Here is a 26,291-nt window from a genome sequence, read left to right on the forward strand (position 1 = left end):
CTTTTTTTCCATGGGCTGCGGGTGTTACTGTCTCACTTAATTGCCCCAGAGGACAGATAATAGTAAACCACATTGCTGTGGGTCTGGAGTCACATGTAGACTAGACCACGTAAAAATGGCAGATGCCTTTCTCTGAAGGATGTGAGTGAAGCAGACAGATTTTTAACGACACTCATACTGGTTAGTTATGTGCAATTGGGCGAGCTTTTTACTGGATTTAAATTTCACCGTCTGCTCAGTGGTTAGCATTGCTGCCTCACAGCACCAGGGACCTGAGTTTGATTCCAGCCTCAGGCGATTGTGTGCGGTTTGCATGTTCTCTCTGTGTCTGTAAGGGTTTCCTCTGTGTGCTCTGATTTTCTCCCACAGTCCAAAGGTGTGCAGATTAGGTGGGCTTGCCATGGTAAATGTGGGGTATGGGGGCGGGGTTGCTCGTTGGAGGGTTGGTGTAGACTTGATGGGCCGAATGGCCCCTATCTGAACTGTAGGCATTCTGTGGTCAGATGTGAACCCATGTCATCTGGATGGAGCTGTATTACACAGAAATGGAACATTATCACAGATGAACTCAGAACATTAAATTGGGAATCTGGATTACTAGTCCAGTCACATTAATCTATGCCATCACCTTCCTTTATTGAAACACTAAACTCCTGAAGGGGTATTTACTGAAAAGATGTAAGAGAGATTGGAAACAGGAAATAAGGCCTCTTGCATCTAAGTCGGAGATTAGGAGGAACTGTTTTCTCCTGGAGGGTCCCTAGGTCATCGGGTGGTGTGATGGCTCAGTGGTTAGCACTGCTGCCTCACAGCACCAGGAACCCAGGTTCGATTCCAGCCTCAGGCGACTGTCTGTGTGGAGTTTGCACATTCTCCTAGTGTCTGCATGGGTTTCCTCCGGCTGCTCCAGTTTTCTTCCACAATCCAAAGATGTGCAAGTTAGGTGGATTGGCCATACTAAATTGCCCATACTGTTCAGGGATATGTAGGCTAGGTGCATTAGTCAGGGGTAAATGTAGAATAATAGGGTAGGGGAATGGGTCTGGGTGGATTATTCTTTGGAGGGTTGGTGTGGACTTGTTGGGCCAAAGGGCCTGTTTCCACACTGTAGGGATTCTATGAACCAAGGAGGCAGTGCTGTAGTGGCAATGTCACATCATTGCCTGACACTGGTATGGCACAGGCTCCCTAACCCTGGCATCCTTGGGTTACCTGAGTCCATAGAAGGCTGACATAGTAAGATGCTCAACAAGATCATTTTTATATTTGTCCTTGTGGGCAAAACAGTATTTTTAACCCATGCTTTTAGATTGGGACTGGGCTCATATCAGCTAGAGAAGAATGTTGTCTTCCAACAACAGCAATTGTATGAACCATTTGTATTTGTACAATTATCTGGCAGCTTTCAAGGCCAATGTTTCCCAAGGTGAGCCAACGCATTACTCAGTTTACTGAATTGATCTTGATTTTGTAACCAGTCACATCAGAATCACGGAGGGAGAAAGAAGCAAGGGGAAAGGAGGGAATAGGATCAGAGGGAAGGTGGGAAATGTGGGAGGGTTGAACAGAAAGGTGTGAGAGTGTGAAGGGGAATCAAAGGGAGAGGAGTGAATGGAGAGGGATGAGGTAATGGATGCGTAGGAGGGAATGGGACAGGAGAATGGGGGAGGGGTAAGGGAAAAGTAGATTGAAAGGAGGGAAAGGTGAGAGGAAATGGAAGAAGGAGGGAAAATAGAAAGGGGAGGAGTGAAGGGGAAGTCAGAACGGTGGGGGAGGTGGATTGGAAGGGAGAGGGAGTAAGCAAGTCAGGGGATGAAAAGGAAGGGATGAAAGGGATAGGTGGAAGGAGGGATAATGAACAAGAGGCAGGAAATACAGGAAAGGCTAGGAAGGTGAGGGTGTTAATAGAAGAAAAGGATGGGAATAAAGACACCGCTGAGGGATTGGAGGGCAGGGGTAAGAAAGAGAGAATGTGAAGATATGTGCAAAAGCAAGAGATGAAGGGGAAGTGGCAGGAGGGGAGAAGGATAAAGGAAGGGGCACTTGGGAAGGGAGAGAGAAAAGGGATTTGTGTGGAGAATTAAGGGGATTTTGGAGTTCACTGGTTAGGGAGAGAGGTTGGAAAGCAAAGAATATTTAGGCATGGGGAAGTTGAAAGAAAGGGGCGTCGGAGTGAGGACGTAGGAAAGGAAAGGCATTAGTTAAATGGAATTTGGATAAGGGGAATATGAGGATTGAAAGGGGAGATTTCTTTCATTTTCTTGTAACTTAAAATCAGATTTGAGATTTCTCTGATATTTATTCATGTACATGCAAGGGTGACTTATTCTTCCCATAGAAAAAGTCGAAGCTGAGCTGTTACGAACATTAATTTTTTACATGACTTATTTATTTGAATGGACCAATCATCAGTAACACATGTAATTCCATTGGCTGAGGAATGGAAGATAGAGTTTAATTTAGATAAATGTGAAGTATTGTATTTTGGTAAGACAAATCGGGGCAGGATGCTTACACTTAATGGTAGGCTCCTGGGGAGAGTTGCTGAACAAAAAGACCTTGGGGTGAAAGTTCATAGTTCCTTGAAGATGGAGTCACAGATAGACAGGGTAGTGAAGAAGGTGTTTGGTACACTTGCCTTCATTGGTCAATGCACTGATTATCCAAGTTGGGATGTCATGTTGCTTTGTACAGGACATTGGTTAGGCCACTTTTGGAATATTGCATTCAATTCTTGTCTGTCTGCTACAGTTGTGAAACTTGAAAGGGTGCAGAAAAGATTTACAAGGGTGTTGCTGTAGTTGAAGGGCTTGCACTAAAGGGAGAGGCTGAGTAGGCTGGGGCTATTTTCGCTGAAGGCTTATAAAATCGTGAGCAGAATGGATAGAGTGAATAGCCAAGGTCTTTTTTTTCCCAGGGTAGAGGAGTCCTAAACTAGAGTGCATAGGTGAGTGGAGAAAGATATAAAAGGGTAGTGCATGTATGGAATGAGATGCCAAAAGAAGTGGTGGAGGCTGGTACAATTACAACTTTTGAAAGACATCTGGGTGGGTGCATGAATAGGAAGGGTTCAGAGGAATATGGGCTAAATGCTGACCAATGGGATTAGGTTAATTTAGGAGATGCGGTCGGCATGGACGTGCTGGACTGAAGGGTCAGTTTCTGTGCTGTACATCTCTGACTCTCTGACTGTATTTATATGAAGGTGCTTTCGGAATCCCGTTAGCTATATTAACTGGAACATCATGCTCATTACAGTCTCCAACTCTAAACAGTTTCTGAAAACCCAATCTCTCTATTCATGTTTCACCCAACTCCCTAAATCTCACACCGTGGTTCAATGCCCATTCTTATTATCTTTTATCTGTCCCCCTATATAGGGACTTGACTATTTGCTAGTTTAAAGAACTTATGCAAATGCAGGTTACTGTGGTTGGAGCAATAAACTCAATGTTTCTCCATTATGTTTTACAATGCATTTGAAACATGCAAAACAATAATTGGAACACTTGTGTCTGCACATCATCCCATTAAGCAAATATGCTGCACAAGTAATCCTATTTTAATAGGAGATGTAACAGAATTTCTTCTTCAGGAAATCACACAAGTGATTGTGATAAAATCTTTAGAAAAGAATGCTCAGACAGTTCTGATAAATTCTCATCAACAGGTCAAACAGATTTTAATTTGGCAAAAATAGTCTTTTGTTCTTATTGCTTTTTAGCATGCAGCTAATCACATCAGTTAGAAATGGAATTGATTAGGACAAAATGATGGGGCTGGTCATAAAGTAAGTGAAAGAAAAATGAATTTTATTACCTGTTAGGTGTTACCTTTCTCCTGAGAGAATCATAGAATCCCTACAGTGTGGAAACAGGCCATCAAGTACACACCACCCCTCTGAAGGGCGTCCAACCCAGACCCAGTCCCCCTACCCTAATCCCTGTAATCCCTACATTTCCTATACTTAACCCACCAAGCCTGCACATCTCTGGACACTATGGGGAAATTTAGCATGGACAATCCACCTAACCTGCATATCTTTGGATTGTGGGAGGAAACCAGAGCACCTGGAGGAAACCCATGAAGAGACAGAGAGAATGTGCAAACTCCACACAGACAGTCATAGAGTTACAGAGCACGGAAGCAGACCCTTCAGTCCAACTCGTTCATGCTGACCAGGTAACCTAACCTAATCTCCACCCATTTGTCAGCACTTGGCTCACATCCCCCTAAATCCTTCCTATTCATAAACCCATCCAAATGCCTTTTCAATGCTGTAATTGTACCAGCCTCCAATACTTCCTTTGGCAGCTCATTTCAGACATGCACCACCTTCTGCGTGAAAAAGTTGCCCGTTAGGTCCCTTTTAAATTTTTCGACTCTCACCCTAAACCTATGCCCTCGATTTCTGGACTCCCCCACCCCAGGGAAAAGACGTTGTCTATTTATCCTATCCATGCCCCTCATGATTTTATAAACCTCTATAAGTCACCCCTCAGCCTCTGACGCTCCAGGGAAAACAGCCCCAGCCTGTTCAGCCTCTCTTTATAGCTCAAATCCTCCAACCCTGGCAACATCTGTCTTTTTCTGAACCCTTTCAAGTTTCACAGCATCTTGCGATAGGAAGGAGACCAGAATTGCACGCAATATTCCAACAGTGGCCTGACCAATGTCCTGTACAGCCGCAACATGACGTCCCAACTGGTATACTCAATGCTCTGTCCAATAAAGGAAAGCATACCAAATGCCTTCTTCACTATCCTATCTACCTGCGACTCTACTTTCAAGGAACTATGATCCAGCACTTCAAATCTCTTTGTTCAGCAACACTCCCCAGGACCTTACCAGTAAGTGTATAGTTCTGCTCTGATTTGCCTTTCCAAAATGCAGCACCTCGCATTCATCTGAATTAAACTCCATCTGCCACTCCTCGGCCCATTGGCCCATCTGGTCCAGATCCTGTTGTACTCTGAGGTAACCATCTTTGCTGTCCACTTCACCTCCAATTTTGGTATCATCTGCAAACTTACTAACTATACCTCTTATGTTCACATCCAAATACTTTATATAAATAATGAAAAGCAGTGGACCCAGCACCGATCCTTGTGGAACACCACTGGTCACAGGCCTCCAGTCTGAAAGGCAACCCTCCACCACCACCCCCTTTTTCCACCTTTGAGATAGTTCTGTATCTTATTGGCTAGTTCTCCCTGTATTCCATGAGATCTAACCTTGCTAACCAATCTCCCATGGGGAAACTTGTCAAATGCCTTAGTGAATTCCATATAGATCACGTCCACCACTCTTCCTTCATCAATCCTCTTTCTACCTTCTTCAAAAGACGCAATCAAGTTCGTTAGACATTATTTCTCACGCTGGATTAGTGGTGCTGGAAGAGCACAGCAGTTCAGGCAGCATCCAACGAGCAGCGAAATCAACGTTTCGGGCAAAAGCCCTTCATCAGGAATAAAGGCAGTGAGCCTGAAGCATGGAGAGATAAGCTAGAGGAGGGTGGGGGTGGGGAGAGAGTAGCATAGAGTACAATGGGTGAGTGGGGGAGGGGATGAAGGTGATAGGTCAAGGAGGAGAGGGTGGAGTGGATAGGTGGAAAAGAAGATAGGCAGGTCGGACAAGTAGGAGTCGACCTGCCTATCTTCTTTTCCACCTATCCACTCCACCCTCTCCTCCTTGACCTATCACCTTCATCCCCTCCCCCACTCACCCATTGTACTCTATGCTACTCTCTCCCCACCCCCACCCTCCTCTAGCTTATCTCTCCATGCTTCAGGCTCACTGCCTTTATTCCTGATGAAGGGCTTTTGCCCGAAACGTTGATTTCGCTGCTCGTTGGATGCTGCCTGAACTGCTGTGCTCTTCCAGCACCACTAATCCAGTATTTGATTTTCAGCATCTGCAGTCATTGTTTTTACCTCATTATTTCTCACGCACAAAGCTATGTTGACTATCCTTAATCAGTCCTTGCTTTTCCAAATACATGTAAATCCTGTCCCTCAGGATTCCCTCCAACAACTTGCCCACCACTGATGTCAGGCTTACCGGTCTATATGGATTTTCCTTTCATAAATAGTGGCACCACCTTAGCTAACCTTCAGTCTTCCGCACCTCACCTGTGACTATTGATGATACAAATATCTCAGCAAGAGGCCCAGCAATCACTCCCTAGCTTCCCACTGAGTTCTAGACAGAAGGCATACAAAGTGACCAAGATCAGCCAGAAACTAGAACATTGGGAAAGATTTAAAGATCAACAGACAGCCACAAAAAGAGGTATAAAGAAAAGTAAGAGAGAACATGAGAAAAAAACTAGCTCAGAATATAAAGACAGATAGCAAAGGTTTCTATAAGTATATCAAACATAAACAAGTGGCTAAAGTAAACATTGGTCCTTTAGAGGATGAGAAGGAGCATTTAGTTATGGGATATGAGGAAATGGCCGAGCTATTAATAGGTATTTTGTATTAGTCTTCACACGGAGGATACGAACAACATGCCAGTATCGGACAAAGAGATGAAGGGAGGTGAGGACCTGGAAACAATCATTATCACAAAAGAGCTACTGTTTGGCAAGCTAATGAAGCTAAGGATAGACAAATCTCCTGGCCCTGATGGAATGCACTCCAGGGGACTAACAAGATGGCGAGAGAAATTGCAAGTGCACTTGTGGTAATTTTCCAAAATTCATTGGATTCTGAGGCAGTTCCAGCAGATCGGAAATCAGCAAATGTGACGCCACTGCTTAAAAAAAGGAGGTAGACAAAAGATGGGGAATTATAGAACAATTAGCTTAACTTCTGTAGTGGGGGAGATGCTTGAGTCTTTAACAAGAAAGAGACAGCAAGACATCTAGATAGGCAGACATTGGGCAATGCAGCGTGGGTTCATGAGGGGCAGGTCACGCTTAACTAAACTTTTGGAATTCTATGAAGACATTATGAACATGCTGGACAACGGGGACCCAGTAGATGTGGTGTACCTAAATTTCCAAAAGGCATTTGACAAGGTGCCACACAAGAGGCTGATGCATAAGATAAAGATGCATGGCATTACGGGTAAGGTATTAGCACGGATAGAGGATTGGTTGACTAACAGAAAACAAAGAATAGGGATCAATGAGTACTATTCTGGTTGGCAATCAGTAACTGGCGGTGTGCCTCATTGGTCAGTGTTGGAATTGCAATTATTCACAATTTATGGAGATGATTTGGAGTTCGGGACCAGGTATAGTGTGTCAAAGTTTGCAGATGACATTAAGATGAGTGGCTGAACAAAGTGTGCAGAGTACGTGAAACTTTGCAGAAGAACATAGATGGTTTAAGTGAGTGGGCAAAGATCTGGCAGACGGAATACAATGTTAATAAAGGTGAAGTCATCCATTTCAGTAGAAATAACAATAAAAAGGATTATTACTTGAATGGTAAAAAGTTGCAGCATGCTGCTGTGCAGAGGGACCTGGGTGTCCTTGTATATGAATCAGAGGGTTGGTCTGCAGGTACAATTAGGAAGGCAAATGGAATGGTGACCTTCATTGCGAAAGGAATTGAGCTTAAAAGCAGGGAGGTTATATTGCAGCTGTATAAGGTGCTGGTGAGGCTACACCTGGAGTACTGCGTGCAGTTTTGCTCTCCTTACTTGAGAAAAGATGTACTGGCACTAAAGGGGGTGCAGAGGAAGTTCACAAGGTTGATTCTAGAGTTGAGAGGGTTGACTTATGAGGAGAGACTGAGTAGACTGGGATTATATTCACTGGAACTTAGAAGAGGGAAACTTATGGAAACATATACAATTATGAAGGGGGTAGATAAGATTGAAGTCGGAAGGATGTTTCCACTGGTAGGTGAGACTAGGACAAAAGGGCATAGCCTCAAAATTAAGGGGAGAAGATTTAGGACTGAATTGAGAAGGACCTTCTTCACCCAGAAGGTTGTGAATCTATGGAGTTCCCTGCCCAGTGAAGTGGTTGAGGCTTCCTCAGTAAATGTTGTTAAAGCTAAGATAGATCATTTTTTTGAACAGTAATGGAATTAAGGGTTATGGTGAGAGGGTAGGTAAATGGAGCTGCGGCCACAAAAAGATCAGCCATGATTTTATTGAATGGCAGAGGGGGCTCAACGGGCCTACTCCTGCTCCTAGTTCATATATACCAAATCAGGTCTTGGGGAATTTATCCACCTTTATGTGTTTTAAGACACCCAGTACCTCCTCCTCTGTAAGACAAACATTTTTCAGGATGTCATTATCTATTTCTCCACATTCTATATCTTCCATGTCCTTCTCCACAGTAAATACTGATGCAAAATACTCATTTAGCAGCTCCCCCCATTCATGTGGTTACACACGTAGGCTGTCTTGCTGATCTTTGAGGTACCCTTTTCTCTCCCCAGTTATCCTTTTGTCCTGAATGTATTTATAGAATCCCTTTGGATTCTCTTTAACCCTATTTGCCAAAGCTATCTCCTGTCCCCTTTTTGCCCTCCTGATTTCCCTCTTAAGTATACTTCTCCTGATTTTATACTCTTCTAAGGATTCACTCGATCTCTGCTATCTATACCTGACATATGCTTCCTTCTTTTTCTTAACCATAAAATAAATTTCTCTCATCATCCAGCATTCTTTACACCTACCAGCCTTGCTTTTCACCTTAACAAGAATACACCTTCTCTGGACACTCATTATCTCATTTTTGAAGGCTTCCCATTTTCCAGTTGTCCCTTTACCTGCAAACATCTGCCCCCAATCAACTTTTGAAAGTTCTTGCCTGATACCATCAAAATGAGCTTTTCTCCAATTTGGAACTTCAACTTTTAGATCTGGTCGATCCTTTTCCATCACTATTTTAAAACTAATAGAATTATGGTCGCCGGCCCCAAAGTGCTCCCCCACTGACAGCTCAGTCACCTGCCCTGCCTTATTTCTTGTACACACTTAAAAAATTCCTCTCCATCTAAACACTATGGCAGTCCCAGTCTATGTTTGGAAAGTTAAAATCCCCACCCAATTATTCTTACAGATAACTGAGATCTCCTTATAAATTTGTTTCTCAATTTCCCGCTGACTATTGTGGGGGGCGCATGGGGGGGTCTCTAGTTCAAACCTTATAAGGTGCTTATCCATTTCTTATTTCTCAGTTCCTCCCAAATAACCTCCCTGGATATATTCCCAGGAATATCCTCCCTCAGTACAGCTGTAATGCTATCCCTTTATCAAAAATGCCACTCCCCCTCCTCTCTTGCCCTCCCGGAACATTAAGCTGCCAATCTTGTCCATCCCTGAGCCATGTTTCTGTCATTGCTATGATATCCCAGTCCCATGTTCCTAACCATGCCCTGAGTTCATCTGCCTTCCATGTTAAGCCTATAAATTAATGCAGTTTAATTTATAAGTCCTACACTGTTCTCTGCTTTGTTCCTGCCTGCCCTGACTGTTTGACTTGTTCTTTTTCCCAACTGTACCAGTTTCAGATTGATCTCTTTCCTCACTATTTCCCTAGGACCACCCCCAACCTTGCCAGTTTAAGTTCTCCCGAGCGGCTCTAGTAAATCTCCCTGCCAGTATATTAGTCCCCTTCCAATTCAGGTATAATCCATCCTTCTTGTACTTTTGCCCCAGAAGAAATCCCAATGATCCAAAAATGTGAATCCTTCACCCATACACCAGCTCCTCAGCCATGTATTCATCTGCTCTATCCTCCTAGTCCTACTCTTACTAGCTCATAGCACCAAGAGTATTCCAAATACTACTACCCTCAAGAAGCCCCTTTTTAAATTCCTGCCTAACTTTCTATGTTCTGAATCTTATCCTTTCCCTTCCTATGTCGTTGGTTCTAATGTGTACAGCAATCGCCTTCTGGTCCCTCTCCCCCTTTGAGAGTATTCTGCACACTCTTTGAGACATCCTTGATTCTGGCACCAGGGACCACACTATTCTGATTTCTCACTGCTAACCACAGAAACGTCTGTCTGTGCCTCTGACTACAGAGTCCCCTAGCCCAATCGATCACTTGGAACCCAATGTACCCCTCATTACATCAGAGCCATTTTCAGTATCAGAAACTTGGCTGTTCATGCTACATTCCCCTGAAACTCCAACACCCTCTACATTATCCAAAACAGCATACTTGTTTGATATGGGGAGAGCCACAGGAGAATCCTTCACTCCCTGCCGACCTCTCCTATCTTTCCTGGAGTTAATACATCTACCTGACTATATCTGCAGCTTTTCTCCCTTCCTATAACTGCCGTCCGTCACACCCCCAGCTCCTGTAATTCCTTATTGCCGCTCCCTTCTGATAACTGCTGTTCCAAACAATCCATCTGACAGGTTTCCTAACCAAACACACTTCCTGCAGACATAATCATAGGTAACATGGAAACTCTCTCTAAACTCCCCCATCTGACAGGAAGAGCATGTTACTCTACTAAAGTCCATCTTTGCTCCTTCACAATCTACACACCCGGAAAATAGCACAGTCTTACTGCTCTAAAAAACACTACTCCAGGCTAACTTAGTATTATGGTTTATATTTTTAAATTTAATCAAGAGACAGATTTCAAAAGAACCCATTTTACTCACAATTGTAGATTTATAGCAAGGTTAACTTTAAAAATTATGCCCTTATCTGCCGTCATGCTGTGAGCTAGGTGGGCGGCACGGTGGCACAGTGGTTAGCACTGCTGCCTCACAGCGCCAGACATCCGGGTTCAATTCCCGCCTCAGGCGACTCTCTGTGTGGAGTTTGCACATTCTCCCCGTGTCTGCGTGGGTTTCCTCCGGTTTCCTCCCACAATCCAAAAATGTACAGGTTAGGTGAATTGACCATACTAAATTGTCCGTAGTGTTGGGTGAAGGGGTAAATGTAGGAGTATGGGTCTGGGTGGTATGCGGGTCAGTGTGGACTTGTTGGGCCGAAGGGCCTGGTTCCACACTGTAAGTAATCTAATCTAATCTATTCCACATAGTTTCTTCCAAGGTCTGCTGTGAATTTCGCTGTTTGTTAATTTTTCCTAGATGCACTCTGATGTCCAGAGATACTTGAACTCAAACAGCAAAGGCAGAAACTGTGCAGATTCACTGCTGTGCAGTGTAGCTTTCTTTCTCTGACCATGTGGTTGCTGCCTTTGTCTGTCTTCCTCCTTTTTAAAGTGCCATTGTTTTGACCTCTTTTCCCCCAAAGTTCCAAAACAATGCAACAGCTTACAAAACAGTAATTGCTGCTCCTGGAATTTGAGAAAATTGCCTCCAACACTTAAAATACCTCAAGAATGGAGCAACTCTTACAGCCACAAATTGTTCCCATCCTCCATCTTGGATCACCCAGAATCCGTTTTTTTGAAAGCTGGAGGGGCCTGCAAAATGAAGAGCTAGCAATCGGTGAAGGATTTGGAAAAATTGTATCAGCACGCCATGTGGAACATTGAAAAAAAGCAGAAAGTGGTCGAAATGCTTGGCGTTCTTCCAACAGTAATTGCCCAGAAACGATGACAGAATCTTCTGGGCCAGTCGCCTAAGGGTGGAATCAAACCCAGGTCCCTGACACTGTGAGGCACCTGTGAAGATGTCATTAAGATGCAACATCAAAATACACACACAGAATTTCAAGTAATAAGTTTAGTACAGACAGAATACCTAATACAAATAGGGATAATAAAAGCTATTTAGTTGAAAAATCCTTGAGGTATTAATGTTTTAAACAGAGACCTCAGTAGTGGTGAGTGTTTTGTTGAGATATAGAGTCACAGAGATGTATAGCATGGAAACAGACCCTTTGGTTCAACTCATTCATGCCAACCAGATATTCTAAATTATTCTAGCCCCATTTGCCAGCATTTGGCCCATATCCCTCTGAACCCTTCCCATCCAAATACCTTTTAAATGTTGTAATTGTACTAGCCTCCACCATCTCCTCTGGAAGCTCGTTCCATACATACATTACCCCCATGTGAAAATGATGTCCATCAGGTCCCTTTTAAATCTTTGCCCTCTCACCTTAAACCTATGCCCTCTCCAGTTGGGACTTCCTGACCCTCAGGAAAAGACCTTGACCATTCACCCGTCCCATGTCTCCTATGATTTTATAAATTCTATAAGGTCACCACTCTAGGGAAAATAACCCCAACTTATTCAGTCTCTCCCTATTGCTCAAACCCTCCAACTGGAGTTCTCAGTGACTGGTGTTTTCCCAATTTGCTTTTTCACCAGGTGCTGTTGGTCAAGATGATATGGAGGAACCAATGAGAAAAACAGAGTCTTCCAGGTTCCACTCTTTTGTGTCTATCCTTCCTCTTCTCTGCTCTGCTGCTGAATTGCAGCTTTTGAAATATTGTTCATTTGTATAGTCGCAAGCCTAGCTTCAGTGCACTTCCCAATCTGGTTAACTGACAGGCAAGCTGTTCAATTTCCAAAAAGTTTAATTACCGCTGATGAATTAAAACAAGAGATGCAAATTTCTTGGGGCTCACTTAATTGTCTAGCTTTGATGTTTTTGGATAAAATGTTAATTTCAATGCAGATCATATTCCCGATGGGTCTCCTTAAATTGCCTAATCTGTGTTCAAGTGATCACTGTAGCTATTTTAGGTAAGTACGTGGCCCTTTCTGAAAACAATTTTAGCCTATGAATGGCCTCAGTCAAATGATGAAAATTAAAAGTTGACCAGATCAACATTTATACAGATTACTTCACCTTATAGCAACTAGGAGAAAGTGAAGACTGCAGATGCTGGAAGAGTCAAATTCAAAAAGTGTGGTGCTGGAAAAGCACAGCGGGTCAGGCAGCATCTGAGGAGCAGGGGAGTTGATGTTTTGGATACAAGCATTCCCGACAAAGGGATTATGCCTCACAGCGCCAGGTACCCGGGTTCAATTCCCGCCTCAGGCAACTGTCTGTGTGGAGTTCGCACATTCTCCCTGTGTCTGTGGGGGCTTCCTCCGGGTGCTCCAGTTTCCTCCCACAGTCCAAAAATGTGCAGGTTAGGTGAATTGGCCATACTAAGTTACCCATAGTGTTAGGTGAAGGGGTAAATGGAGGGGAATGGGTCTGGGTGGGTTGCTCTTTGGAGGGTCGGTGTGGACTTGTTGGGCCGAAGGGCCTGTTTCCACACTGTAGGGAATCTAATCTAATCTAATCCAATCCTGCTCCTTCGATGCTGCCTGACCTACTGTGCTTTTCCAGCACCACACTTTTTGACTCTACACCACTTTACTGTTTGGCAGTGGGTTGTCCATAACCATTTAAAACATGCGCTAGATTCATTATCGTGACTTCTGTTGTACATTAACATGTATATACAGCTGGATAACTATACTTAAAATGTATCTGAGTTACTGGTTAGAAAATAAATGCTTCACAGAATTCAAGAGCTAAGAGTTAAATTTCCACACTAGGGGTGGCTTCTTATAGGTGCACTTAAATGTCTGAAATTCCACAGCAAAAAATAAATTAATAAAATGATTCATTTAGACACCTTGCCAACATTTGCTACACACAAAGACATTCACAAAGAATGGTTAGTCAGTCATCTTGTTCATGATTACAAGAACAATAACTTGCATTTATATATTGCCTTTGACATTGCAAAATGTCCCCAAGGTGCTTCATGAAACAGTATGGGCAAGATTTGACACCAAGCCATATCTAGACTTTTTAGGAGAGATAATCAAACGCATGGTCAAAGTGATGGCTTTTAAAGAGCACATTAAAGGAGAAAGGAAAGAAAGAAAAGTTCTGGAAAGGAAATCCATAACTCAGGGTTTATGCAAGAAAAGACACAACCATCAATGCTGGAGTGATTAACATTGCGCGCAAGAGGCGAGAGCTGGTGGATGGCAAAGTTCACAGATGTTTGTAGTACTGGAAGATGTTGAAAAGTTGTTACTGTTTGAAAACCTTTATTGAAGGTTACTTGTATGGCCTTTTAATCCCAGAATCACAAAAATATAGATAGTTTCCTGCTTATTCAAAAAGCTTTTGCTGAATGCTATTAATCACGAAACACTTGAACACTCCCAAGATGCTGGGCACCTTCCAAGTGCATGATCACATTTCTATTCGGAGCCTTTTGATGGATTTGTGACAGGAGCTGTGTAGCTTGTGCGTATCTAATTTCATATCATGGGCTCATGGGAAATATCAATCCACGCTGGAGTTATGGAGAGACTATTAGGTAAGCTGTGTCTCTGCAGGTAACACTTGGTATCCGAAGATGAGTGCTGAAAAAGACACGTCTTATCAAAGCTTTTTTTTTTACCCATCACGACAACTTACAAGAATGTCAAGGTAAAGGGAAAACAACATACTACTGTATGGAAGAAGAGTGCTGATTGGTTGGCAGGACAATTCCAATTTGTAGAGGTGTTGCCATAGAGAATGCATCAGTTGGATGATGAAAAGCCCTCAGGATGGGTACATAAATAGGAAGGGTTTAGGGGGAAGTGGGCCAAATGCTGGCAAATGGTATTGGATTAACTTAGATTATCTGGTCAGCATGGACAAGATAGATATGCTGTATATCTGTATGACTCAATGACAATTGCTGAACTCTGTTTAAGTTTTTAAACCAGGCAGGTTGGTTCTGATTGTTCAAGGCATTGCCCTGAGAAATGAACCAGAGAATGGCTGACACCTTGTTCTGTTGAAATGATACGGGCACAGTGTGCATACAGATCCTTTCTGTCTATAAAGACCAGGACACTGTGCATTAACGTAAGTAGCTTCTCGTACACTCAAATGCACAAGCCCAACTGACAAGTCTAAATTGGCTGCATTTTGTTGCAAACAGGATTACTTAGCAAGTGCTGTCCAGCTGTGGAATCACACTTCATATTGGACATTATGTTTAATGTTTTGCAAGCCGGGGCTGATTGGGATGTGCTATTGGAAGACTGCATGTATATGGTTGTAGAGTAATAGAATCAGTTCCACCAGGACAAGGTACCAACAAAGCAAAGGATTCAAGGATTATGGAAGGCAGACAGGAAAGTTAGATTGACATCACAACAAGATCAGTTATGATCTTACTGTACAGGCTCGAAGGGCCGAATAGCCTAATCCAACTCCTATATCCGAAGTTCCTACTTTTGATGTTGCTGGCACAGTGATGTCAGAATCACGTGATTAAGTAAAGGCAGCTGAAAGGGAGCAGAAACTCTAACCTCATGTGAAGACAATGTATGTACAGATCAAGGTGCAAACTCAGAGTTTTAGCAGAAAGTGGCATGGTCTTACGCAGCAATACTCATGGTGATGAAACAGTGATGGACACACACATCAAAACAATAGTCCCACTGCAGAGGTTTAAGAATGTAATTCAGGCAGACACTCAGTACTGAGAAACAACAGCATTGTTAAAGGTGCCACAATTCCAATTAGAACCTAATCCTAGTCCAGTTCACGTGGACATATAATATCTCACAACAATTCAAATAAGACCAACAGAGCTAACCCAGAGTTCTGGAGAACATTTATCCCTTAAAACATTTTGTCAACATTGACAAGGCATGTCGTTTTTTCATTAATTTACACAGTGTGGGCTTCACTAGCTGGACTAGGATTTGTTACCCATCCCTAGTTGTCCTTGAGAAGGTGGTGGCTATCTCCTTCTGGAATCACTGCAGTCCATGTGGAGTAGGGACACCCACAACATCATTAGGGAAGGAGTTTCAAGATTTTGACCTAGTGTCTCTAAAAGAATGGTGCTATATTGCCAAGTCAGGGTAGCGAGTGGTTTGGAGAGGAAGTACTCCACGTATCTTCTAGATTGTGGTGGTTATGGATTTGTAAAGTGCTGTGTCAGGATCTTTGGTGAATTTCTGCAGCACATTTTATTGTTGGGTCACACTACTGCCACTGAACATCAATGGCAGAGGGAGTGAATGTTGGTGGATGTGGTGCCAATCAAGTGGGCTACTTTGTTCAACAGATGTTCGCTGTCCATTATCAAATGCACCAATAAGGTCTTGCAATCAATTTTTCAATCCCAATTTAAATCTGATGCAATCAAAAGGAATGTCTTGATACTGAACAATATTACATCTGCAACAAGAGAGACAGTTACCAAATCAAATGAAATATTAACACTGGGTAAACCTAGAAGTATAAAGCCCCTACAATCCTTTACAGAACAACCTCAGTTATTTGAACATCAATTATTCAAATTTCAGATTATCCAAGCAAGATCTCAAGGTCCTGTAATAACGCTATCCGAACAATCAGTTATCCGAACAAAATACTCTCAGCCCATCTCGTTCAAATAATCAAGGTTGTTTTGTATATGTAATGTGAATTTTCTAATGATGATATAAATACTTGACTTCATTAAGGTAGAAGCTAAAACAGAGATCACCAGACTTCCAACAAATTAGGAAAATAACATAGTTTTTAAAATGTATGACATGTTTAATTATTTGTGGAGAAATTTGACATGTACAAATATAAAATTAACATTGCAGAACAAGAAAGGGTGCTTCATGGTAATTTATAAAGCTTAACACATTATTAATACGCCGCTTACACCTTGTTCAATGTGTTGAGACTTTTTCCAAGGTTTCTACAGAGAGTGTTAGATTTGAATTTCTTGTCAATTTGTGATTCTAAGGAAGATGACAATCCGTGGGAACCTCGACAGTGGATCTTCTGGAGGAGTGCAGAACCTTTGATGACAGCTTCTGGATTTTCACCACATTGTGTGAATGCCCCAAACCCCAAAACTACTGCGACTTTCACTGGAATCACAGCAGAAAATGTTTACACTTTCACCATCAATGCAAAATGCTGGCCATCACCAGTTGTTTATTTTTTTTTTGCCTCAGGTTTGTCCTTCATAGATTGACTGCTACATTTCCTGCCTTAAAAATGGACATAGGAAGAGGAGTCAACCTTTGTCACATTCTACCATTTATACAAATCCTTTCAATTCTCTACTCAATATACCTCAATACTTTGGTTAATGAGAATCTTTACGAGAATTTAGGTTATTGCCACTGAAACAGAAGTCACCACTCTTCGAGGCCATCTCACCTCCACCGATTACTAAATAGTGATCCAGAAATTTGGTTCATGTTCTGGGGACCCTGGTTCAAATCCCACCACAGCCAATGGTGGAATTTGGATTCGATAAAAAATATCTGGAATTAAAAAATCTACTGATGACCAGAAAACTATTGTTGATTGTCTGAAAAACCCATCTGGTTCATTAATGTCTCTCAGGGAAGGAAATCTTCCATCTTCACCTGGTCTGGCCCACCTGTGAATCCAGACCCACAGTAATATGGTGGATTCTCGACAGCTCTCTGGAATGGCTGAGCAGGCCACTGATTTGCACCAACCGCAACAAAGTCTCTTCAAGGGCAACTAGGAACGGGCAAAGTGCTCAGTGCAAGATATCAGCCTCGGGGTTTGGTTTATGTCCAGCGTGCTTCAGATAATGGCATCAAGATTCAGGAAATCCAGCACTAGCTCATCACAGCGCAAAAAGACTGGGCCAAGACCCAATCTAACAGAGGAATGAAAGCAAGTAAACCATGAGGCTTTTGATTTGTTTGATACTGATGTTTGATACTGAACTATTGATGTAGAGCAAGTCAAGGTTGCCATGCCTGCCTTTGGATTTGAACATAAAAGAAAAAGAAATAAGAAAGATGATTTCAGACAGTGACAAAGAAGGATCCAGTAGCATCAATTTCAATGGCTTCTTAGCTACGATGACTCAGAAAATGACTGAGAGAGATTCCAAAGAAGAGATTTTGAAAACTTTTCGGTTGCTTGACAATGGCGGCACTGGTAAAATATCATTCAAGAACCTAAAGAAAGTTGTGAAAGAATTGGGTGAAAACCTAACTGATTAGGAATTGTAGGGAATGATTGATTAAGCTGACCATGATAGTGATGGTGAGATGAATGTACAAAAATTTTTGAAGACCATGAAAAGAAAACAAGCCTCTCTTAATTTTATATTTTTCTACAGTCCTAGATAAGCACTGCTTTTATTTATGTAATAAAGAATGAAGAAAAGCAAATCTCTATTTTTCCCAGTTTTAAACTAATAACCAATCTACAATCAAGTTACAATGGCAGAAGAGAGTTACAAACCTATACCATCTTTAGCATGTAAAAATCATTTTTAAAAATGTAAATCTGATTTTATTCATTTATTGCCATGAGTATTTTGGTACAAATATTGCACTCTCCAGCGCCATGTTCAAACGCAGAAAAATAAACCAAAATATAGACCAGAAGGAAAAGGCACAAAAATAAAGGAAGCGTCCAACTTTACAGTCCTTCTTGTTAAGTGCTCCATCGTGTGTGAGGGGCCTGGTGACCAGGCACAAGTCCCCTTCCCCACAGCACTGCTGCTGGAATGAAAGTCACCATTCTTCAGCACTATCTCAGCGCCATCGATGCTGCCAGGCCCACTCAAGACCATGCTAATGGGCCCACTCGAAACCGCGTTGCCAGGGCCCAGTCGAGTCCCGGCTGCCAGGGCCCACTCGAGTCCCAGCTGCCAGGGCCCACTCAAGACCATACTGCCAAGACCCACTCGAGTCCCGGCTACCAGGGCCCACTCGAGTCCCAGCTGCCAGGGTCCACTCAAGACCACACTGCCAAAGCCCACTTGAGTCCAGGCTGCTGGGCCCACTCGAGACCGCTCTGCTGGGCCCACTTGAGATTATGTTGCCAGGGCCCACTCAAGTCCAGGCTGCTGGGCCCACTTGAGACTGTGCTGCTGGGCCTACTCGGGACCGTGCTGCCGGGCCCACTTGAGATCATGTTGCCAGGGCCCATTCGAGTCCAGGCTGCTGGGCCCACTCAGGATCCCACTGCTAGGCCCACTCAAGATTGTGTTGCCAGGGCCCACTCAAGTCCCCGCTGCTGGGTCCACTCGAGTCCCCGTTGCTAGGCCCACTCGAGTCCCTGCTGCTAGGCCCACTCGAGTCCCCGCTGCTGGGCCCACTGCTGGGCCCACATGAGACCGCACTGCTGGGCCTACTCAAGTCCAGGCTGATGGGCCCACTCGAGACCGCACTGCTGGGCCCACTCGAGACTGCACTGCTGGGCCCACTCGAGATCATGTTGCCAGGGCCCTCTTGAGTCCAGGCTGCTGGACCCACTCGAGTCCCTACTGCTGGTCCAATCAGGTTCCCTCTGCTAGGCCAACTCGGGATCCCACTGCTGGGCCCATTCGAGACCACGCTGCCAGTCCCACTTGAGATCATGTTGCCAGGGCCCACTCGAGTCCCCGATGCTGGGCCCACTCGGGATCCCACTGCTGGGCCCACTTTAGACCGCGCTGCTGGGCCCACTCGAGACCGCACTGCTGGGCCCATTCGTGTCCAGGCTGATGGGCCCACTCAAGACTGCACTGCTGGGCCCACTCGAGACTGCACTGCTGGGCCCACTCGAGACCACGCTGCCAAGGCCCCCTCAAATCCCGGCTGCCAGGCCCACTCGAGATCGTGTTGCCAGGGCCCACTCGAGTCCAGGCTGCTGGACCCACTCAAGTCCCTACTGCTGGCTCCAATCGGGTTCCCTCTGCTGGGCCCACTCAGGATCCCGCTGCTGGGCCCACTTGAGACCGTGCTGCTGGGCCTACGCGGGACTGTGCCGCCGGGCCCACTTGAGATCGTGTTGCCAGGGCCCACTCGAGTCCCCGCTGCCGGGCCCACTCGGGATCCCTCTGCCAGGCCGACTCAGGATCCCACTGCTGGGTCCACTCGAGATTGTGCTGCTGGGCCCACTCGAGACAGTGCTGCTGGGGCCTACTCGAGTCCCTGCTGCCGGGCACACTCAGGAACCTGCTGCTGGGCCTATCCGCCATCTCCATAACCAAGCCCTTTACCAAGAGATAAATAAATAGAATAGGAGAGAAATTTTTAAAAATGAGTAAAGAGAGGGGAAAATATAAGAAAAGAAATGAAAAGAAAATTGGACAGAGCAGATCCACCCAGGCTCAGCAGCCCTACTCCATCAGCATGTTGAACCAGGAAAACCTGTCTTTTGCATTAGCATTGAGCAATTTTGGGATTTCCAGAGATTGAGAAATACATTAGATAAATGTAAGCCTTTCATTTTTTTGTATGAGATGCCTTTGTTATGATTGCATGACGTCAAGTCAATTTTAACAAACTGACACATGGAAATACTAAGTGACAGCTATTGTGACCGTATGTCTCCTGATGTCTGAATCAAGGTCAGCTTTAATGGTGATACTTTCCACACTCACTGATGAATATGTGCAAGGAAGGAGAAGCTTCCGACAAATTAAATATGACCTTTTTGTGACTCAATGTCATCCTGGAGTCAGTGGAGCTCCTGAGTCAACAGGTGGCAGGTACAGTCTCCACACCTGGAACCTAACCACTTCACGTCAGATGATAGCCAGTGCAGTGTTGTGGTACTGTCTTTCAGATGAGCTGTTACATGTTTGTCCTTTTAATTGGATGTAATAGCTCACACAACACAGGATATAGAAGAGCAGAAAGATTCCTCTTGCCTGATAGCTATCCCTCAAGCATAATCTGATTTGGTTGAGTTATCTCATAGCTGTTTATTGGACTTTCCTGAGTAGCTGTGCTTTCTCTCTGCAGTACAATTGTAATGTACTGAATGAAGGGTATCATCTAAATGCAAGTTTTTTCACAGGAATTAACGAGGTAAAAACAATGACTGCAGATGCTGGAAACCAGATTCTGGATTAGTGGTGCTGGAAGAGCACAGCAGGCAGCATCCAAGTAGCTTCGAAATCGACGTTTCGGGCAAAAGCCCTTCATCAGGAATAAAGGCAGTGAGCCTGAAGCGTGGAGAGATAAGCTAGAGGAGGGTGGGGGTGAGGAGAAAGTAGAATAGAGTACAATGGGTGAGTGGGGGAGGGGATGAAGGTGATAGGTCAGGGAGGAGAAGGTGGAGTGGATAGGTGGAAAAGAAGATAGGCAGGTAGGACAAGTCCGGACAAGTCATGGGGACAGTTACTGAGCTGGAAGTTTAGAACTAGGGTGAGGTGGGGGAAGGGGAAATGAGGAAACTGTTGAAGTCCACATTGATGCCCTGGAGTTGAAGTGTTCCGAGGCGGAAGATGAGGCGTTCTTCCTCCAGGCGTCTGGTGGTGAGGGAGCGGCGGTGAAGGAGGCCCAGGACCTCCATGTCCTCAGCAGAGTGGGAAGGGGAGTTTAAATGTTGGGCCACGGGGCGGTGTGGTTGATTGGTGCGGGTGTCCCGGAGATGTTCCTTAAAGCGCACTGCTAGGAGGCGCCCAGTCTCCCCCATGTAGAGGAGACCACATCGGGAGCAACGGATACAATAAATGATATTAGTGGATGTGCAAGTAAAACTTTGATGGATGTGGAAGGCTCCTTTAGGGCCTTGGATAGCGGTGAGGGAGGAGGTGTGGGCGCAGGTTTTACAGTTCCTGCGGTGACAGGGGAAAGTGCCAGGATTGGAGGGTGGGTTGTTTGGGGGCATGGACCTGACCAGGTAGTCGCGGAGGGAACGGTCTTTGCGGAAGGGGGAGGGAAATATATCCCTGGTAGTGGGGTCTGATTGGAGGTGGCGGAAACGTCGGCAGATGATTTCACAGGAATTAACCTATCACTAATAAGAGAATCATACAATACAGAAAGAAGCCATTTAATACAGTACATGCGTTGGCAACACAAGGACAAACAGAATTTTTCATGTTCTTAATGGGAATACAAATTAGGTATTCAGGCATACAATCCATAATTTTCCTTGGGATTCTTGAAAAGACTACCTTTGTGCATATGATAAAGTTAATTGACTTGCAGCACCATGTCTCAGTGGTTAGCACTACTGCCTCACAGCGCCGAGGACCCACATTCGATTCCACCTTTGGGCGACTGTCTATGTTGAGTTTGCACTTTCTCCCCGTGTCTGCGTAGGTTACCTCCGGGTGCTCCGGTTTCCGCCCACAATCCAAAGATGTGTAGGTTAGGTGGATTGGCCGTGGGAAATGCAGGGTTATAGGGGCAGGGTGGGTGGGTGGGTGGGTCCGATGGGATGCTCTTCGGAGGGTCAGAGTGGATTCAATGCGCTGAATGGCCAGCTTCCACACTGCAGGGAATCTATGATTTCTAAAGTTTGACTAAACCAAAGCTATTACAGCTGCTCTAACAAGTTAACAAATGTTTCATGAGTACCAATCCTTTGAATTTCACGGAATGTCACAGAGAATGTGCAAATGTGCAAGCAGCTGCCAGGAAACAAAATGGGATCGAAATATTGTACAAAAATGTCATCGTTTAGATGAGGGAATCAGTAAGGAACAATATAGAGTTTGTTGTTCACAAAGGGATACCAGTCACTTCAGGTCAATATTTAGACAACTAGAAGGAAGAAGGAAAATTGATGGGCAACATATAAATGTTTGTAGTTTTCTTTACATGAACATAGATAAGAATTGAGTGAAGTGAAGGGAACTCACTTGTGGGAATGCTAGAGGTGTTTCACTGGTATTTTAGCATCAATGGGAGAAACATAGCAATAGGCTACTTGGCCTTTTGAACTCGCTCTACTATTCAATATTAATATTGCTGTTCCTCTATCTTAATGCAATATTCATACTTTATCCCTTTAACGCCTTTAAAATCTAAAAAAAAACTTTCCTGGATATATTAAGGGGCTTGACCCCCCACAAACTTCTGATGGTAGATAATTCCATATATTCACTGCCCTTTGATTAAGGACATTTCTCCTGCACTCAGTCCTAAATCGTATCCTGAGGCCATATTCCTTCATTCTAGACTTCCTATCATGTTAGTCCTAGCCCTGTTAGAATTTTATATATTCATAGAATCTCTACAGTGTGAAAGCAGGTCACTTATATATTCTAAATAGTGTGGAAGCAGGTCATTCGGCCTATACCAACCCTTTTAAAGAGCATACCACCCAGATCTACCTCCTTAATTCTTTCCCTCTAATCCTTCATTTCCCATGGTTAATTCACTTAGCCTGCATGTTTTTCTCAATGTGAGGTGCAGCATTTGGAAAGGCACATCTTAGCAGGACTTATACACTTAATGGTAAGGTCCTAGGGAGTGTTGCTGAACAAATAGACCTTGGAGTGCAGATTCATAGCTCCTTGAAAGTGGAGTTGCAGGTGGACAGGATAGTGAAGAAGGCATTTGGTATGCTTTTTTTTAATTGGTCAGAGCATTGAGTACAGGAGTTGGGAGGTCATGTTGCAGCTGTACAGGACATTGGTTCGGCTACTTTTGGGATATTGTGCACAATTCGGGTCTCCTTCCTATCAGAAGGATGTTGTGAAACGTGAAAGGATTCAGAAAAGATTTACAATGATGTTGCCAGTGTTGAAGGATTTGAGCTTTAGGTAGAGGTTGAATAAGCTGGGGCTGTTTTCCTTAGAGCGTTGGAAGCTGAGAGGTGACCTTATAGAGGTTTATAAAATCATGAGGGGCATGGATAAGATAAATAGGCAAGGTCTTTTCCCTGGGGGTAGGGAGAGTTCAGAACTAGAGAGCATAGGTTTAGGGTGAGAGGGGAAAGTTTTAAAAGGAAATAAAGGGGCAGTTTTTCATGCAGAGGGTGGTGCGTGGATGGAATAAGCTGCCAGAGGAAGTGGTGGAGGCTGGTACAATTACAACATTTAAAAGGCATTTGGATGGGTATACAAATAGGAAGGGTCTAGAGGGATATAGGCCAAGTGCTAGCAAATGGGACTAGATTAGGTTGGGATATCTGGTCGGCATAGATGAGGTGGACTGAAAAGTCATAGAAATGAACAGCACGGAAACAGACCCTATCTCTGGATGCAATGGGCAACTTAGCATGGCCCATCCACCTGACCTGCACATCTTTAAAGTGCGGCGGGAGAACCTGGGTCCCTGGCACTCAAACAGTTTGATAGAAACCTGGACAAAGCAGCCAACTAGATTGGCACCAAAGCTGCAGCTGTTTCTAATACACGACATTACTGTGCCAGTGGCTTGCAGCCAATGCTAATATTCACATTGGCTGTGCATGTGATGACTTGCTTTGAGTCATAATATGCATTGTGTTTCTTAAAACTTTTACGTATCTAAAAACTGCTTACTTATCCCTGATGGGGTTGAATTATTGTGTGCATTAAAGAGATTAGTAAAAATCTGACAACTACTTACCTGATGAAGGAGCAGCGCTCTGAAAGCTAGGACTTCTAAACAAACCTGTTGGACTGTAACATGGCGTTGGGAGATTTTTAACTAGATTATTTACAACTTTGGCCTCACATTTGACCAAGTTGAAAATCTGAACGCCATTGCTAAAGCCTCCAATTTCTCTCACTGCAACTTCACCTGATTCTGTCTGTCCTTACTATTATTAACAATTCCGCTGTCAAAATCTTGATCCATACTTTTGTTACCCTTGGATGTGAGCATTTCAATGCTATTCAGATTAACCTCCTTATTCCACCAGACATAAGCTGGTGAATTACTCCACACTGGATGACAGGGCCCCTAACCATGACTGATCTATTGGGCACAGCTCTGCTCTCATCCATTCCCTTTCCTCCTGCAGCCTGGATTCTCCTTGTCCTCCTGTACCACACTGCTAGCCTCCTGCCTATCCAAAGAAACAGCCTCCAGCATTTCTGTCACTTCCTGTTCGATGCCACAAGCGAGCAGATCTTCTGTCAGCATTCCATGCAGACCGATTCCCTCCCTGACTGTTGGTCCATTTCTCAATCACCCCCAACACCCAATCACCTTTCCAAGGCACTTTCCTATTCAATCACAAGAGATGTAATAGCTACCATCTTACTTCCCCTCCCCTCACTGTCCAAGGTCCCTAACTCTCTTTCCAAGTCATAGAGATGTATATCACGGAAACACACCCTTCAGTCCAACCCATCCCATGCCAACCAGATACCCCAACCTAACCTAGTCCCATTTGCCAGCACCCGGCCCATATCCCTCCAAACTCTTCTTATTCATATATTCAAAGTCCAGGTGCCTTTTAAAGTTGCAATTGTACCAGCCTCCACCACTTCCTCTGAAGCAATGATTTACACATACTTCTTTCAATCTAGCCCATTGTATTAACAGCTTCCAAAGTGGTGACCTTTAAAGTGGAGACACCAAACACAGACCCTGGGAGATTGCTTCCTGGATCAAGCATGACCTGAGCTGTGAGGTAATTGTCCTTTTAATTCAGCACCTTGCTCCCATGTTAACATTCACTTCTCAGCCTGCTACATTGTTCCAGTAAAGCCCAAGATGAAATTGTGGAACAACATAGCAGCTGGTACCACTGCCTCACAGCGCCAGGGACCTGGGTTCGATTCCAGCCTCGGGCGACTGTCTGTGTGGAGTTTGCACATTCCCCCCGTGTCTGTGTGGGTTTCCTCCGGGTGCTCCGGTTTCCTCCCACAATCCAAAAAATGTACAGGTCAGGTGAATTGGCCATGCTAATTTGCCCCGTAGTGTTCAGGGATTTGTAAGTTAGGTGGATTGGCCATGCTAATTTGCCCTGTAGTGTCCAGGGAAGTGTGGGTTAGGTAAATTAGCCATGGGAAGTGAAGACTTACAAGGATGGTGTGGGTGTGGGTGTGGGTGTGGGTGGGATATTCTTTGGAGGGTCAGTGTGGATTTGATGGGCTAAATGGCCTGCTTCCACACTGTAGGGATTCTAATACCTCATCTTCCTATTAGGTACGTTACTGCCTTAGGGACACACAACCAGAAATGGCCGCTGCTTCTACTTTCTTACGTATTACCCCTTCTAATTCAAATTTGAAGTACATAGGAGACATGTAATCACATGACACCTGAGAGTCTTCCACAAACAATCGCAATTGAGGAGCCATTCCCAATAGCCCTTGTCCAGCTGAGGATTTTTGGAAGATCAGTGAACAGGGAGGTTTCCTGTGTTAAGCCAACAGCTCCAATGAATGAGATAATTGTTCCTGAGAAACGCAGGAGATGGCAAGGGTACCTCAAAATGGAGGCATGTTGTGTGACATTGTAAAATGTTAAGAATGCCTCATGGCGTTCGCTGTCAAGGTTGTAAACAGGAAGGCCCCGCCCAGGTTGCCTTCTGCCTGCAGCTATGTCTCTCAAGTCCCAGGCAGCTTGCACTGGAAAGAAAAACCGATGGTTTTCAGGCCTCCTGAGTCCATGCTGGGCCCTCAGCAGGCTGAGATCGCCCGTATTTGGGAAAATCCTGGTGGCTGCACGAATTCCGCCCCAAAAAATGATCGAGCCCAAGACGTGAGACTAGTGGATGGAGATTGTACAGCTCCTTTCTCATCATCGCCTTCGACAAT

The 26,291-nt window shown here is 44.3% G+C and overlaps 1 pseudogene; it reads left to right on the forward strand.

The window, feature by feature from the left end:
• The first annotated feature begins 17,435 nt into the window (after positions 1 to 17,435).
• Positions 17,436 to 17,991, forward strand: LOC140466596 (uncharacterized; annotated as a pseudogene).
• The last annotated feature ends 8,300 nt before the right edge of the window (positions 17,992 to 26,291 follow it).

The sequence above is a fragment of the Chiloscyllium punctatum genome, chromosome 44, assembly GCF_047496795.1.
Source record: "Chiloscyllium punctatum isolate Juve2018m chromosome 44, sChiPun1.3, whole genome shotgun sequence".
NCBI classification, from domain to species: Eukaryota; Metazoa; Chordata; class Chondrichthyes; order Orectolobiformes; family Hemiscylliidae; genus Chiloscyllium; species Chiloscyllium punctatum.